Here is an 18347-nt window from a genome sequence, read left to right as displayed (position 1 = left end):
TTGTAACACTAGCCGGGAAACACCCTGTATACATGTTGCATACGTACGTATATGAGCATACGGGTTCATATCACTCCATACATTATATGAGTAGTTTAATATCGAAGACGGACATCTGTCGTCTCCATAGTTTTGATCTAGAGGCACTTTTTTGTTTCACAGTGTTCTTTGTAGTATTTTAAAACAATTTATTTTCTATAAATGTAATATTAGAGTTTGCATATACAGACGTGGACAAATTATTAGACTAAATTAATTATATGTGCAACAAAGCTGTATTTATGGGTAGAAATAATTAACAAAAATGTATTTTGCACAGATATAATGAACAGAAAATTGAGTCTTGAAGTTACTAATATTTTGCGAACATTCCCTTATTCTTTATTAACACGTTGATTTTGTCAGGGATGCTGGAAATCAAAGTTTGACACTTTCTTTGAATATCACCATCATTTAGCCAGATATCAGACAGTGCTTAAATGAGTCCATGTTTTGTTGTAAGCCTCTTTTTGTTCACTTTCTTCTTCAGTATAGATCACAGATTTTCAATTTCGTTCATGTCCGGTCTTCTTGCAGGCCATGGGAGAATATCTTCTGCAGTATATAATTAAAATACCAGTAGCACCAACATAGCCAGAAAATATACTTAACCATTGGAAAAATATACCAGAAGATGTGAACAATCATATTTACAATAATAGAGACTATGTGAATTATACTGATAGTTGATATGACGAATTACATTATGTTTGCAAGAAAACGTTTTAGTCTAACAATTTGTCCACGTCTGTAGTTTCACCATAACTGACAAAAGCATGAAAAAATGTATAAGAATCCACATTATCTAAATTTCATCTGAAGGTCAGATGTCCGCCTTTGATATTAAAGGAGCAGTCCGCGATAAAATTCTAAATTTTGATTATATTATAGGATGTTTACCTAAGTAATCCTTAGATTAACGGCGTTTGTCTCATTTCTCTACGCCTTTTAGTTGGTGAAATATTAAAGGTCTTACTGCAAGCTCTGACATCATAACCACCGATCGCTTTATAAGACTGCGTTGTAGTTCCGTTTAACATACAGTGGTGCAGGACGAGTAAATACAGATTCATATGTTACAGTCAGTTATTATTAACTCACTTAGGACCTATCACATGCATAAAAGGGCAGGGTTACATACAACATTTTTCAGAGCATTATAATCGCTGGATCCAGGTTCGATCCATTCCCAACAGCGGAATGACAAATATTACAGAAGAGAAACTAAATTTGTAACGCTGACCAGAATACAAAAAACACCTTTTGGCTTTCTGTATTACTTTCTGTTTCATGTGCAGCGTCCTCGGAACCTGATGAATTAGAATTTGAAGTTTCTTCTTCTATTTGAAAAGGTCTAAGTCAGTTTCTGGCTCACCCACATCTGATTCACCACACACATTTCTTGGCGTTTCGCACCCTATCTCACACTGCACAGCTTTGTTTATATTATGTTCCTGCGAATTTTCAGCTCATCGAGAACTACACACACGTCCATATTTTCAGCTATAGGTGCATCACTGCAACTTGCTATTACTTCTTCGACGACCTTCTTTCATTTATAAGCAGAGGAGCGCGTAGTATCAGAACTGTCTTGGGGAGATTCTCCTTTCAAAAATAAGGAAGGGACAGCAGTTTTCTTCATTTTCATAGGAGTTCTGTTGTCTTTCATTGAACGTCTTTTTAGTAGAGACGATTCCTCACAATCAATTTCATGGAAATGATTAGAACACGCAATAGCAATTTTCGATGGTGTAAAACATTTCTGTTGATTTTCTTCACCCATGTTTTTAAATATTTGCGGTGACTTTTCTCTGCTCGGAAATACGTGAAATGATACCTCTTCTCCATGTTGTGCTTTTGTTCTTCCCTCTGAACACGAAAAATCACGACACCACGGTATTTTAAACTGTACTACGATATAATTTCTTCTGTTTAGTCTACTGTAGTTCAAAATCGTTCATATAAAGAAAAATAGCTCTACATAAAACAACAACGTAGGTATGTGCTGTTTTATGATTAAATGAGAAGCAAAATATGACTTCACTCAATCACAACTAAGTCTGAAATTCTGTTCACGTGTACTACGGCGCGAGAAGATTATTTAATACAAAGCACTGCACTTGGAGATGTTCTCAGTCTACTACGCAATCACACCAGTTCAGTGGCAATGACGTCATAAGTATTTGTGCGGAGTCAGTAACTCAAGAACCATGCCTCGCATTGACATGCGGCAAATTACATTCTACTTAGATTGAAAAACGTGTTTGATTAAAGCCAACTTAATTTTATCGCGGACTGCTCCTTTAAGCTACTCATATATTGAGTTCATACGTAGGTACTTTATCGTGCATAAATTTAGGTTGTTAAGTAAGATAACTGTTTCTTGACAAAGATTTCTGTCAAGAACATTGACCATGATGTTTATATTCTGATCCACCCTCATATAAACTGTTTTTCCAAATAAACGTGTTTTGAAGTGGAATAATAAAAAACGCCGCTGTTTTGTGTCGTCGAATGCACATAATTACACATAGTAATAGGAATGGAGTTCCAATTTAAGTTCGTCTCCAGGGCCAAAGAAATTGAAGTGGGCGGGTGGTCATAATCATGGTTGTTGGCCTGTCCCGAAAACACCTACTGAATTTACATGTGGCTATAGGAAGACATTTATGTATACAAGACGCAGGGCAAGGGGAGGGAATTTTCAACGAATTTCTTGTTTTAATAATAAGTTTGGAGATAGGACATTCGCCCCTTCTTCACATGCTTCCGTGGCGAGGGACCCCAAGTCCGAGTGGAAAGCTAGCGGCATAGCAGCGGCGAAGATATTATTTATTATGAAAATCCCGCCAAGTTCGTGCTTTGGGTGCGGAATTAAAATAGTAAGGGGATTGACCTTTGGCCGTATCTCCTCCCTGCAGCAGCCTCCTCCTCCTCCGCCACCTCCCCTTCACCACTGTCTTTTTGTTGCTTTTCTTTTTCCATTCCTTTCCTTCTTCTCTCACTCTTCTGCATGTTTAATTTCCTTGGGACTGAGATACATGAACTCATGATGCGGTTTTTGAAACTTAAAATTATACGGATCTTGTATTCTTTCCTATCTAACACTAGGGTTCAACATTTTCTTACGTTGTATACTTTTTTGTGCTGCGTGCAGTTATATATAGTACTGATGAACCTTTTTGCGTAACAAGAAGAAATTCCACGAGTATGAAATAAAATTTTAGTGTTAAGTGATGGCCTTGTAATTTATGGTTAGTTTATTTGTACACACATCCACACACGTTTTTGTGCTGTGTTTGTATATTAATAGGTAGTTGCATGGTTTTATGAGGAGATGAAATGGCCTGTAAAGTGTTTGTACAAGGCGCGTTCGGGAATAAACGTGAAAGAATCTGCTGTTATAATATCGCGGCCCGAATGTTGACTGTGGAAAGGAAATGAATCTCAATTTCCCTGCCGGGAATCGAACATTTTCTTCGCTATGTTTGTAGGTGGAAACTTATGACAACACCTGTCTCGATTTTGTTTTACGAGGTACAGAAATATATAACTTATATGAGAGAGGGTTCCCTATCCACAAGTTAATTGTAATTTATTTTTCCCTTATTCATTTCAGAATTTTAGTAGAAAGCATTTAAAATGTGGATGTGCAGAAGAATTGAGCATATGTAATGGGCAGAAAGAGTGGATGAAGAAAGAATAATGTTGAAAGTGAATAGAAAAAGAAGAAGGAATTGCTTAGATAATTGGGTAAGAAGAAACTTGCTACTGAAGGATGCAATGTTGAAAGTGAATAGAAAAAGAAAAAGGAATTGCTTAGATAACTGGGTAAGAAGAAACTTGCTACTGAAGGATGCATTGGGAAGGAATGGTGAACGGAAGAAAAGTTCATTGCAAAAGAAAGTATCAGATGATAGACAACATTAAGATGTATGAGTAGTATGCAGAGACTAAAAGGAAGGCAGAAAAGAGGAAAGGTCGGAGAATGTTAGATTTGCAGTGAAGGATCTGCCCTTGAGGAGAAAGCTAAGAATCGATGATTGAAAGAAAGTCAAGATTCGTAACTTTTTTTCGGTGTTCTCTAGTTTCTCTACATAATTCCACTGTTACTCATCATTTCAACATTCACTTTCATTATTTAATTTGCTTTTCCTTGAAAGTGCGGAATGATGTAGTATTGTGACTGACGTAGAATTGGCGTCAGTCTCAGAAGGTCATAGTACACTTCCGATGAACTGGGATGGAAAGGTATTCCAATGGCATTCCATCGGAAACTTAAGACTTTCAGGCTGAATCGACAGATGGCACCGAAGCTGAATTATGGTATCTATAAAAGTGCGACCGTTCATACTTCAGAAATCATTCCTACGTTAGGAGTGGTAGAAGGACAACAATAAATCATCCACTAGAATAGTGACGTAAGCGCTGGACTATTGTACTCTGTAACAAGGAGTCTAGAGACCTTCCGCTTACAGAATTGCATGCAGGCACATACTTAATATAGTTTCTACGTCACTGTTACACCTCGTGTAAAGGCTAGAAATGCCTGAGCTTGACATGCCTGCACTAGAGGCTGCAATGTCAGTTTCCGCCCTCGGCCTCCTTTCTGGGACTTATAAAGTATCTGTGCGAAAAAATTATTTCTAAGACTGAACATTGTTTATTTAGAGCACACAACGTATTTATGTTATTCATGAATTGTTTTTTCTTGAGCTTTGCTTTGTTTATACTCAAGTACGTATTCAGAATTAAGGCTGATCCAAATTTACCGGGAACGGAAACGACAACGAGAACGGGAACGGAAATATTGTTAAAATAAATATAAATATACTTAACATTATTTCTGTTATCGTTTCTGATTCCGGTTTATTGTGAACCAGTCTCTTCACTCTTTCTTTCTTAGTTTGGTGCATTATTACTGGATTGTAATTATCTTTATTTTCCCTTTTTCTTTTCCTATAAAGTCTCGTATATTCTTCGTAGCTGCTTACTATATCCATGGTTATCTGTGCATGACTTCCCACACTTGCAGTTGTTAAGGTTATTGCGTCACGCTCAACATAAGCCAAACAAAAATGGCTCTAACTCCTAAACCGTAAGAGATGGATCAAAACGGATCATATTTTTGAATAGGTCGCATTTATTGACGCATTTCGCTCCCCGAATTTCTCGGGATTCGTCTTTTAAGGTTTAGCAGTAGCAAGTGGTTGTATGTCTGTTAAGTTAGGAAAAGTATTAACTTATTTGTTTACGAGTTATTTTTTAAACACTATATACTTTTATTTTTGGAATAGAGTACAGTATAGGCTACATAATTTTTTGGATAGATCAGTCTTTATTCTTTCATGGACATAATATAACATGTTTGTATAAATACGCTATACTTATTAAGTTACCAGCATTCAAAGACGGAGTTGCGTCAGGTTACTCGAAAATATGTCCGTTTCATTCTAGTGACCCACGAATATTAGCGTTATTCCACGTTAAAAACAATAATACTTCGCAAAAATTTACAATATTTTGCAGTGAATGTCCTGCTTAGGTTTTATCACCGAACAATGGCATTGTATGTATGAGTATTACAGATTTCTTTAAGGGAAGATTAACCGCTCTATGCCGAACAGTGCTTAATTTGCTTATGTAATGATCCATCTCAGGAACTGCTAAAGATACTGTACTGACATTTTTAAAGGATAAAGATACAGGGTTTCTAAGCAAATTGTTCAACGCTGTGGAGTGACGGTTAGCATGTCTGACCGTGAAACGAGTGAACCCGAGTTCAAATTCTTGTTGGGACAAATTACTCGTTGAGGTTTTTTCCTGGGTTTCCCTCAGCCCATTAAGAACAAATCGATGGTATTCGGGTAAAGGGGTATAAGTGATTTTTTTATGCAAACGAAGTTTTGTTGATAATGGAGAAAAAATGGGAGTATAGGGGTACAGTACATCAGTTATTCATAGATTTCAAAAAAGGTATATGACTCGGTTAAGAGATAAGTTTTATATCATATCATTATTGAATTTGGTATTCCCAAGAAACTAGCTCGATTAATTAAAATGTGTCTCAGTGAGACGTACAGCAGAATCCGTATAGGTCAGTTTCTGTCAGATGCGTTTCCAATTCACTGTGGGCTAAAGCAAGGAGATGCACTATCACCTTTACTTTTTAACTTTGCTGTAGAGTGTGCCATTATGAAAGTTCAGGATAACAGAGAGGGTTTGGAATTAAACGCGTTGCATCAGCTTCTTGTCTATGCGGATGACGTGAATATGTTAGAAGAAAATCCACAAACGATTAGGGAAAATACGGGAATTTTACTGGAAGCAAGTAAACAAATAAGTTTGGAAGTAAATCCCGAAAAGACAAAGTATAGGATTATGTCTCGTGACACAATATTTTACGAAATGGAAATATAAAAATTGCAAATTTATCCTTTGAAGAGGTGGAAAACTTCAAATACCTGGGAACAACAGTAACAAATATAAATGATACTGGGAGGAAATTAAACACAGAATAAATATGGGAAATGCCTGTTATTATTTGGTTGAGAAGCTTTTATCATCCAGTCTACTGTTAAAAAATCTGAAAATAAGTATTTATAAAACAGTTATATTTCCGGTTGTTCTTTATGGTTGTGAAACTTAAGACTCCCACTTTGAGAGAGAACACAGGTTAAGGGTATTTGAGAATAAGGTGCTTAGGAAAATATTTGGAGCTAAGAGGGATGAAGTTACAGGAGAATGGAGAAAGTTACATAACACAGAACTGCACGCAGTGTATTCTTCACCTGACATAAGTAGGAACATTAAATCCAGAAGTTTGAGATGGGCAGGGCATGTAGCACGTATGAGCGGATCCAGAAATGCATATAGAGTGTTAGTTGAGAGGCCTAAGGGAAAAAGACCTTTGGGGAGGCCGAGACGTAGATAGGAAGAAAATATTAAAATGGATTTGAGGGAGGTGGGATATGATGATAGAGACTGGATTAATCTTGCTCACGATAGGGACCAATGGCGGGCTTATGTGGGGGTGGCAATGAACCTCCGGGTTCCTTAAAAGCCAGTAAGTAAGTAAGTTAGCAAGTAAGTTAATTGTTACCCGAAATATTTTTCTGATGAATCAAATATACACCACTTAATGTGCTCCCATTTCATTAATGCATTGTTGTCAATATGTGTTTAAAATGTAATCCTTCTATAATATACAGTTCCTGAGAAAATGCGGCATTTGTATAAAAAATAATATACCGACACTATTTTAAAATTAAACAAAGAATAGAATTTATATTTATTGATTAAAAATCTGCGTCAGCTTGCTTAGAAATCTCGTATCTTTATCCGATAAGTATTTCAGTAATGTCTTCAGCGACTCTTGAGATAATGGGTCATTAAATATGGAAATTGAAAATTGGTGCATTACGGGATAGGATAATCTCCCCAAAAATTCTCTGACAAAAATTGGAAAAAAAAAAAAAAAAAAATGGTATGTGGTACTTCATTACTTGCATTTTTATGCAATTTAACTTCACTTCATAAGTATCTTAGTCCATTGCTTGTAATGCCGAATAGAGCGTAGGTGTCTTTTCTTTTTTTGCCTGTGCAGAAAGTAACATCATATCATGCTATGGTAACTCTCAATCAGGCTATCGCAAACACAGAACGAGACAGCTTATACAATAAGGACGTGAGATGCAAGTATGTGTAGGGGTCAATCACACAATGCGCGTGTGATTTCTTGTGGTCTTATCAGGGGTGAGGAAATATATAATATGTGTTGTCATAAACACTAGACATTCCTTATGAGGCTATTAAATCAAGTACTGTATATTGCAGTAAACTAAAACTTCTGTAAATAATATATTTAAACAAGTTTATATATAGGCTAAGTGAGGAGCACGATATCATCGTGGTTAAGGGGACCGATGGATGATATTTATATTTCCTACAATTCTTAAGATAGAGACTCCATATTTCCATATTTGTACATTTAAATTCTTTGCACGTAAGTTCCATTGTGATCAGGTGAATGATTATTAAGTTATTCAAATTTAAATAACAAAATATTTGCATATTACAAAATTTAAATTTCATTCACGACTCTTGTTTGCTGCATCTTTGATATGGTTAAAAAAAGAACAAAAAAAGGTATCAAACACGCTGGAAAGAACATGTCCTACGAATGCCCCGTTCAGGGTATCCACGGAAAGCCTTATCTTTCAAACCTTCAGGAAGAAGAAGTGTTGGACGACAAAGAAAGAGATGGAGCGACCAGTTTAGTTAGATTCGGAACAGGTCTAAAGGCTTAAACCTTGTGAGGAAGAAGAAGAAGAAGAAGAAGAAGGAAAAGAACAAAAAACATCAAGGGTGCTATGCATAAACATTTCGCTAGCCCGCGCTACGAGCGTGCTAAACTAGCCCCGGCTATCGAGTGATTATTTGTACAGGACATTCATATCATATCATATTGCTAACATTGGTTTATGAATACGAAAAACGTTAGTTCTCTGATCATCCACCGGAAGCCCGCGCTAAGTATGTCTATTAATATCGCACCCAGAATTTTAAATTTACGACTATAAATGCAGAAAAATAAAAAAAATTCAACTTCAAAACTTAAATTTTTAGTGTCCACAAAAATATTTCATTTTTTAATTTCGAAAGTATTTAGTTTTTCTATAGTAATGTCACAAGAGGTCTCAGATTTATTTCGGAAATCTTAGACCTCGAGTGATATTTATTAGGACTATTTTGTAAATAAAATAAAAATGTAAATAACATAGCTCTAAAATTCGCTCAAAAAATTTTAATAATTGTATATTTATGAATACTTCACTTTTCACTTTTTGAGTTATTACCAGGGAAAGGATTTATATGTAAATACATATTTACTTATAAAGCTAATATAATTTATATTTTGCATTATCTTTATGTTTCACAATGTGTAGGGTTGAAAAATCCTACTTTTATTTTCCATATTTTTCCATATTTTAGAGTTTAGTACATATTTTCGTTAATTTCCATATATTTTCCATATTTCATATAAAACAGTCCATATTATATTAGGTTTAACAATAAAACAAAACAAAATTCCATTAACTTTTAAAAATACATTTCAACAATAGAGATTTAAACACATGTTCAGTAATCCCTTTAACATCAGAGTTATTTGAAAATTAGCAGTCCTATCAACAATGGGAAAGTAAGTTACAAAACTGTATTAATTTAATTTAAAATTTTTAACAGACTTCAGTTGTGCAGCTCAACAGTTAAATGCCAGTCAGAGTACACATAGGTTCAGTTTTGTAAATCATACTATAAAGACGGTAAATATGCCAAAAGTACGTCATTCAGTCAATTTAAAATCAAAACTAACAAGTTACATTTCAGAATTTAAAGAAGATGGTTTATCAACTGACAATAAAATATTATTTTGTAATTTGTGTCAGTGTGCAGTATCATCTACACAAAAGTTCCTGGTGCAACAACACATTACAACTAGTAAACATCAGGCCAACAAACAACTAAATTCCAAGCAGAGACAATTGTTTTTAACACAACCAACAACATCGAATGTAAGATCTGAGTTTAACATCGACCTGTGCCGTTCTCTCATCTCTGCTGATATTCCTCTCTACAAACTAAAGAATAAGGTCTTCAGGGAATTCCTTGAAAAATATACTCAACATACAATCCCGGATGAGTCAACACTTAGGAAGACGTATGCTCCATCCATCTACGATGAGACAATACAGAAGATAAGAGATGAAATTAAAGATAGTTCAATTTGGGTTTCCATTGATGAGACTCCCGACAAAGAAGGTAGACTTGTTGGTAATGTAGTTATCGGTTTGTTAAGTGAACAATATTCTGAACGAATTCTTTTACATTGTGATGTTCTAGAAAAGTGCAATAACAAAACTATAGTTAAACTGTTCAACGAAGCTATGGGTATCCTGTGGCCAAAGGGTATTATGTACGATAATGTGTTATTCTTTATTAGCGATGCTGCCCCTTATATGGTCAAAGCTGGACAAGCATTATCTGTTGTATATCCTAAATTGACTCATTTTACTTGTGTGGCGCATGCATTTCATCGTGTGGCAGAAGTGGTCAGAGACAATTTCCCTAAAGTAGATTTGTTGATTTCATCAGTGAAAAAAGTATTTCTCAAAGCTCCCAGTAGAGTTAACGTGTTGAAAGAAATGTACCCTGAAATTCCATTGCCACCAAAGCCAATTTTAACTAGATGGGGTACATGGCTAGAAGCAGTTGAATATTATGCCGAACATATAGACTCTATTAACAATGTTCTCCTTGCATTGGACTCTGAAGATGCAGTCTCAATTGATACTGCGAAAACAGTTACCTGTGACATAAGTGTGAAGAATGACTTAGCTCACATTCAGCATACATTTTCATGCATCATAAAAACGCTCAAAAGTCTCCAAAATAGGCACCTTTCACTATCTGAAAGTTTTGAAATTATAAATAGTACTGTGGAACAACTGAATCGTGGTAGAGGTAAAGTTGCAGATGCAGTAAGAGCTAAGGTGGACACTGTACTTTCAAAAAACCCTGGATATGAAGAACTACAAAAGGTTGTTGCTGTGATGAGTGGTGAATCAACAGTGAAGATTAACTTGGACTTATCCCCAGCAGACATTGTGAAATTGAATTATGTACCAGTTACTTCTTGTGACGTCGAACGCTCTTTTAGTCAGTATAAATCTATCCTCAGAGACAATAGAAGAAGATTCACTTTTCAGCACTTGAAAGAAATGTTTGTAACCTATTGTTATGGTAACAGACAATAAAAATTGTGTTTTGTTGAAACTACATTGGAAGATAAGGTACGTCCATTATATTTTTTGTTTAGTTTGATTAAAATGTACCAATATTTAACGTACATAGTCATTTTTTTTATAATTTTAAGTCCATATTTAATTCCATATTTTGGTAAAAATCCATATTTAATTCCATATTTTGGTAAAAATAACTACATATATATTTACATATTTCATATATTTTTAGTCCATATAAATCCGTTCCCTGGTTATTACCATCATTTGAACACTTGAATTGAGAACTATGCTATGTGAAAGTGTTAAAACTCTAAAAAATTCCTAGTGGCACTTGTGCCATGATTCTCTGATTTGCCATATACAATGGAAAACTTTAAATGGCTCTACTGAAAAATCTCTATTTTTGAGTTGTAACAGTCTCGTTCTGAGCCATCGACTTCATCTATTCAGACATTGTGAAACCGAAATAGATGAATAACGATTACTATAATAAAGAAATTGGATGTTATTCAGTAATGCCAATTGAGAAAAGCGAAATACAGGTTTAAAAATGTTAATTACATGTACTGCGCTTTTCTTTTGTTATAACAGAAATACGTATTCATTATCTGCTTAAATCATAATTTAATTAAAACATTTTAGAGTATAATTACAAATAACCTGATTAATACATTAATTAAAAGAACAATTGTTATGAAGGAGTGTCATTTTCTTTAGGTACAATTCGACATGGAATTAGAAGATGAAGATGTAGATGTGGAAGTAGGATTTTGTTATTTATTTTGTACAATGGATTCATGCTCATCGATATACGTGGAAACAGTTGGCGACACTGACTAAACAAAAGAACGACCATGCGATAAATTGATAATGATAAATCGAACTGCAGAAATTATCGCGATGTATGACTATGATTGGTTGGAATTAAAAAATTCATTACACTTCATTGGCCGAAAATTGAATGACGTCATATAAACGAAATAGTCATAAAAATTATACGGAATATCGTTAGCTATGTTACATAGGACATGAAATAAAAAAAATTCATGTTCGTTGCATTAAGATTGTAAGTGTCTTAATGCTTTAAACATGACGAAATTAGCTGAAAAAAAAAAGAGTGAGAAAACAGCTTGTAAAGTCTGCATGGAATTCAAATTCAAGGATGCAAACATTTAAATATGGCGTAATTTTTATGCTTCCAAGCATCGCAGAGCACTGAAACGTGCTCAACATTTAAATACGAGGCTGATGATTCATTCCCCACCTTCCTAAAAAAAAAGGAGAAAAACGAAATGCGTTTTTTGACAGAAAATGAGGAAAATTTTATTCATCTCCTCCCTTATGGCGTTGCGGTACAAATCGGAAGCTAGAGGGTTTCTTTCAAATTTGATTATGAATTATTCATATAACTGTAATCCTTCCGGACACATTAATAATACCGAAATCTACTCAACATGTATTATAAATGAGATCAGAGTGTTTCCTTGGGAATAAACTCGAGCAACACATAGCATTGACATCCTTACTGCTACTCAGTGCCGATTGTCTGGTGAGGTAGGAGCCCAAACATGTCGCCAACTCAAGATCATCTCAGAGCCTGTAATAGGATAGCTTTGCTTGTACATGAATGTTTTTCTTCTACTTTAGGTTATTATTTTACTTCGACCTTCATACCGACTTACAGTGCACTTGGGTTTAGGGTAGGGTGTTTTGGATCAACACTAGACTCTCTTGCAATGAACACCTCCCTGACTGTGGTCAACGGGATGCAGAACGATCGCAGGGACGTCACAAGACAAGTACAAAACAAGATACAAACTACCAGTTCCTTGAGATAAATGTCTGGTCGTGCTGGGAATCTGACAATAGACACTATTCTTTCTTGAAATTAATTACTTGAAGAAGTTAGGAGTTGCCCGACCTAGGCGATTTCAAATCCAAAGTGAAATATTTTATCTTACATTGCACAGTGTCCTAGGGTATATATTTTAATTCATAGTTTATTAAGTGATCATATCACTTAATTTGTTACCTAATTTAAGTATATGTTCATTCATTCTTAGTGTTCTACCCAAGAGCATGTATTTCACTGCAAACCCAGAATTCTCCAGTCTTTCCTATTTTCTGCCTCCCTCTTTGTCTCCGCATATGATTCATATATTATCTTAATGTCTTCAATCATCTGATATCTTCTTCAGCCCCGAACTCTTCACCCGTTTACCATTCCTTCCAGTGCATCCTTCAGTAGGCAGTTTCTTCTCAACCAGTGCCCCAGTCAATTCCTTTTCCTCTTTCTGATTAGTTTTAGCATCATTCTTTCTTCATCCACTCTTTCCAACACAGCTTCGTTTGCTACTCTGTCTGACCATTTTACAAGTTCCATCCTTCTCCATATCCACATTTCAAATGCTTCTATTCGCATACAATGCTACACTACACACAAAGCACTTCACTAGTCTCTTCCTTGGTTCTTTCTCCAGACGTCCGCAGAAGAAGCTCCTTTTTCTATTAAAAGCTTTCTTTGCCGTTGCTATCCTCCTTCTGACTTCCTGCCAGCAGCTCATATTATTGCTTATAGTATGCCCCAAGTATTTGAAGATGTTTACTTGTTCTACTGCTTCACTTAGAATTCACAAGTTTACCTTCTTTATCTTTCTTCTTATGGCCATGTCTTCCTTTCGTTTGCATTTATCTTCATTCCATATGCTCACAGCTGTAATTTATCTCCAGTAGTACATCTCTTAGTATCGTCTCCTCTTCCGTTAACAACTCCATATCATTAGTAAATCTTATGCACGTTATTCTTATTCCTCCTACTATCACTCCTCCCATGTTTTGAAAACAGTTCTGCACTAAATCCTGCAAGTAGATTTGGACAATAAAAGAGATAAAGAGACTCATAGTCGTACTTCTCTCTGACAATTCATTTTCTATTCATAGAAAAATTAATACTTACTTACTTAGGGTGCTATTCATAGACATTTTGCTAGTCCGCGCTACGAGCGTGCTAAACTAGCCCCAGCTATTGACCGATTACTTGTACAGGATTCATATCATATCATATCGCTAACACTGGTTTATGAATATGAAAAACGTTAGTTCGCTGATCATCCACTGGAAGCCCGCTTTAAGAATGTCTACGAATATGGCTCTTACTTACTTACTGGGTTTTAAGGAACCCGGAGGTTCATTGCCGCCCTCACATAAGCCCGCCATTTGTCCCTATCCTGAGCAAGATTAATCCATACTCTATCATCATATCCCACCTCCCTCAAATCCATTTTGCGACGCTGATATAACCTCTGCAGTTTCGAGCGTCGTTATATAAAACATAACATTAACATCAAATCCATTTTAATATTATCTTCCCATCTACGACTCGGCCTTCCTAAAGGTCTTTTTTTCCTCCGGTCTCCCAACTAAAACTCTATATATGCATTTCTGGATTCGCCTATACGTGCTACATGCCCTGCCTATCTCAAACGTCTGGATTTAATGTTCCTAATTATGTCAGGTGAAGAATACAATGCGTGCAGTTCTGTGTTGTGTAACTTTCTCCATTCTCCTGTAACTTCATCCCCCTTAGCCCCAAATATTTCCCTAAGCTCCCTATTCTCAAACACTCTTAACCTATGTTCCTCTCTCAAAGTGAGAGTCCAAGTTTCACAACCATAAAGAACAACCGGTAATATAACTGTTTTATAAATTCTAAATTTCAGATTTTTTGACAACAGACTGGATGATAAAAGCTTCTCAACCGAAAAATACAGGCATAAAAATAGGGGAAAAATTAGAAAAGAGAGGATAACGTACTGAATACATAAAAGAAAACAGAGAGATAGCCGTTTCACCTTAATGCGATGTTTTTGTCTGCACTGTCTACTCAGTTGGCAGACTTTCTTCACCCCTGATCTAGCTGATGCACTATTCACAAAGAATGTCTATCCCTTCCTTATAATGCAATATGCATCGTTGGGTGAGGCAGGTTCCATTCAAATACAAGTTTTGTATTTGCGTTGCTTGATGAAGGTGAGGAGTTATCTGTGTTGCAATGGGATTATGATGTATTCATTGTGGAGTCGGAGCTGGTTAGCGAATTCCATCTGCTTCCTCCATGCAAATTATAATCGCCACAATGGCACTGTCATCAGTTCACATAATAAAACATGTGCTGTGATGATCACAGGCCCAATAAAGAAGAAAAAAGTTGCAGTCAAGTCAGCAGACACTTTTTTTTCCTGAATTAAAATATGCTTTGTAAGACACAACTTTTAACAGTCTATATTTTCTTTTCAATATGAAGAGATGGGATTTGCCATTTGAATTCTCTTATAGTATTAGAAAAGTTCATAATCGTAAGAGGAGGAGAATGTAATTTTTAACTAATTTATACAATTGACTAGAATTCTAAAATAAAGATATGTTAAAAAATAACAGCTACTTCTGTCTAGAATTGCCATTGATCGTGCTTAAAAAATTATGCGAGGTTTATCACTCATCACCAGAGACTGGAATTTTGGCAGAATGCCTTTCGAAATGTGTTAAATCTATCTTCATTTTGAAAGTAAATCTGTACGAATTATATCTTTGTAATTGAAACTTCACAATTTTATGTTGTACTTTTCTGCCTTTTTAAATATAAATGCCTAGCCACTAGGCTTTACAGACGGGCAAGCAGAAGCGAGTGGGGGAAACCGGGATGCGACGTAGGCAAACGGACGACAGTACCTGTGCGAAAATATGATTCAATATTGAATGCTCTTTCGTCACTGGAAAACGCGAACATATTTCTGGAACGTACTATACTCACTAACTCAGTATTGCTTACTATAAGCGACTTTGACTGCATACGCGGTCTTGGTTCTATGTGGAGAACGGTTGAAAGTTTACTAGTAGAGGGAGTGGGAGTGAAGTACATTTAAAAATTCAGGTACAATAAAAATTGAAGTAAAATAATATAATGTCCCAATACAATCAGTTAAATTTAAGCAATTTCATTGTATAATAACGTGATACCGGCATTACATTATAACTTTGCAGCTGCACACTTTCCTTTTACTCTCGCCTCGACAATGCGATAACAAAACATTATCCGACTTCCACAAGGTGTTCAAGAACAAACTTCGGAAAAGATTTACCAACAAGTGTTTTAAAAACAAATTTCACTGTAAAAAAAAAAAAAGAAGGGAAGGGAAAGGAAAGAGAGAGAGAGAGAGAATGCCGCCCCCCCTGGAAATTGCCGCCCTAGGCAACTTCCTAGGTTGCCTAGGCCTAAATCCGGCTCTGGCGGCAATGAACCTCCGTGTTCTTTAAAAGCCGTTTGTAATTAAGTAAAACTGCTTCTTTTTCTTCTCAAAATCATTATTACAAACATATCAATATCATAATAACTATTTCATTATATGATCATCGTGATTGCCATTTTTTTCTCGAGAGCATTATCACAAACACCATTACCAATATCAACATCATGTTCGTCTGATTAAGTATCTTGAAGTACATTATGAATATTTTTGATTTGCTCGTCAGAAAGAGTGAAGGTATCTTTTAGTTCTATAACTCAGAGCATACCTTGTCTTATATAGGTCTACGTATGTTTCGACAGTTATAACTAAAAGTATAGAGATGCTGTAACTTTATTTTACTGCAATTGTACACGGTGAGAATTGCTGTAGCCTACATGACGGCAGAAATACCAAAAGCGATGGCTGTTGCGGGTAATAAATACGCCCATAAAATGTGACTTGATGTTCGGTAATTAGTATACGGCTGCACATTCTTGATCCAGATCTCTAAGTGGACCTGGACACCCGTGTATTATTCCAAGCAGGTGTGATATTTGTTTTTTATTCTCAGTTTTCGTGACTGAAGTTCGTGAACCTGCAATGGACGTGCGTCCGTAGTACAAAATTCAACTTTGCAGTTACTGCAATGCTACAACTACAAACTCACTTGGCTGCCCTACTACAGTGTTATCAATGTCCAGAAAATTCACATAACTAAAATTTAATTTAGCAATTTTTTCATTCAAATTTACAATCTGCGAAGACATTATTTACGTGCTGTATCATGAATCTTAATTTATTATTATTATTATTATTATTATTATTATTATTATTATTATTATTATTATTATTGAGCTACTTTGTACTTTATTAGATAGACAGACAGACAGATAGACAGATAGATGGATGGATTGATGGATGGATGGATGGAACTTTATTGTCGATGGCATAATGTATGCATAGACGTGGTCGAATATATACAATTACAATTTAATTTAAAATAAGTCAAATATAAAAAAAAAAAAAAATTATTCATTACGAGGTCCCATGCGTGCATCCTCAAGACTGTAGGGACACAATTTTATTAATTTCGTTTTTACATAATGCCTAAATTTGAGGGAATTTTTTTGTATATTTGATGTCATCAGGCAAACTGTTGTATATTTTGATACCAAAGACCATATATGTTCTACTAGTGTTTGTAAGATGGTAAGCTGGAATAGTTAAACTATTTTTGTTGCGAGTGTCGTAGGTATGGAAGTCACAATTTTGGTGAAAAACAGACAGATTTTTATAAATTAGTAGTAAAACATTAAAAATGTATAAACCATAAACAGTAAGAATATATTGCAAAAAATGTTCCCTGCAAGAGGTCCTACTGTCAACACCCGCCATGCATCTGACAATACGCTTTTGAGCAATAAATATATCATTCAGCATGGTTCCAGATCCCCAAAAACAAAAACCATATGAAGCCTTGACTCGACTTGTGCGAAATAGTAAGACTTTAATACATCGTGATTTATTATCGTCCTCAAAATTCTGATTTGATAACAAATGCTATTGAGCTTCGAAATTAAACTTGTGCAATGGGGTCTCCAAGACAAACAATCATCAAATGTAACGCCCAGGAATTTAGTAGTTTCCCATTTACATAAGTATTTTCCCATTTACATAAATATACGTTCAGAGAATAAGAAAATGCAATTCTATGTTACAATATTGAAATGTAACTTAAATTTATTTTGGATTTAGATTTATTCAAATTCAAATAATAGGTACAAATACAAACATATAATTAAAGATAAAATATAGCACAATAATAATAATAATAATAATAATATATAATAATAATAATAATAATAATAATAATAATAATAATAATAATAATAATAATGAAAGAAAGACAGAAAATACACGTTCCTTTTTGTTAAGGTTCCAAATTATACTTAAAAATTATACACGGAATAAATAGTACAAATGGCTCATGACGGCAGAAATACCAAAACCGATGGCTGTTGCGGGTAATAAATACGCCCATAAAATGTGACGATGTTCAGTAATTAGTATACGGGTGCACATTCTTGATCCAGATCTCTAACTGGACCTGGACACCCGTGTATTATTCCAAGCAGGTATTGAGGTCGTTTGTGACAAATAATGAACTTGTCGAAAAATTAATCACAAATAACTGCGATTAAATTAACTAATATTAAAA

The sequence above is a fragment of the Periplaneta americana genome, chromosome 14, assembly GCF_040183065.1.
Source record: "Periplaneta americana isolate PAMFEO1 chromosome 14, P.americana_PAMFEO1_priV1, whole genome shotgun sequence".
Classification (NCBI taxonomy): domain Eukaryota; kingdom Metazoa; phylum Arthropoda; class Insecta; order Blattodea; family Blattidae; genus Periplaneta; species Periplaneta americana.
The sequence above is the reverse complement of the archived record's forward strand: the minus strand, read 5'-3'. Positions refer to the sequence as shown.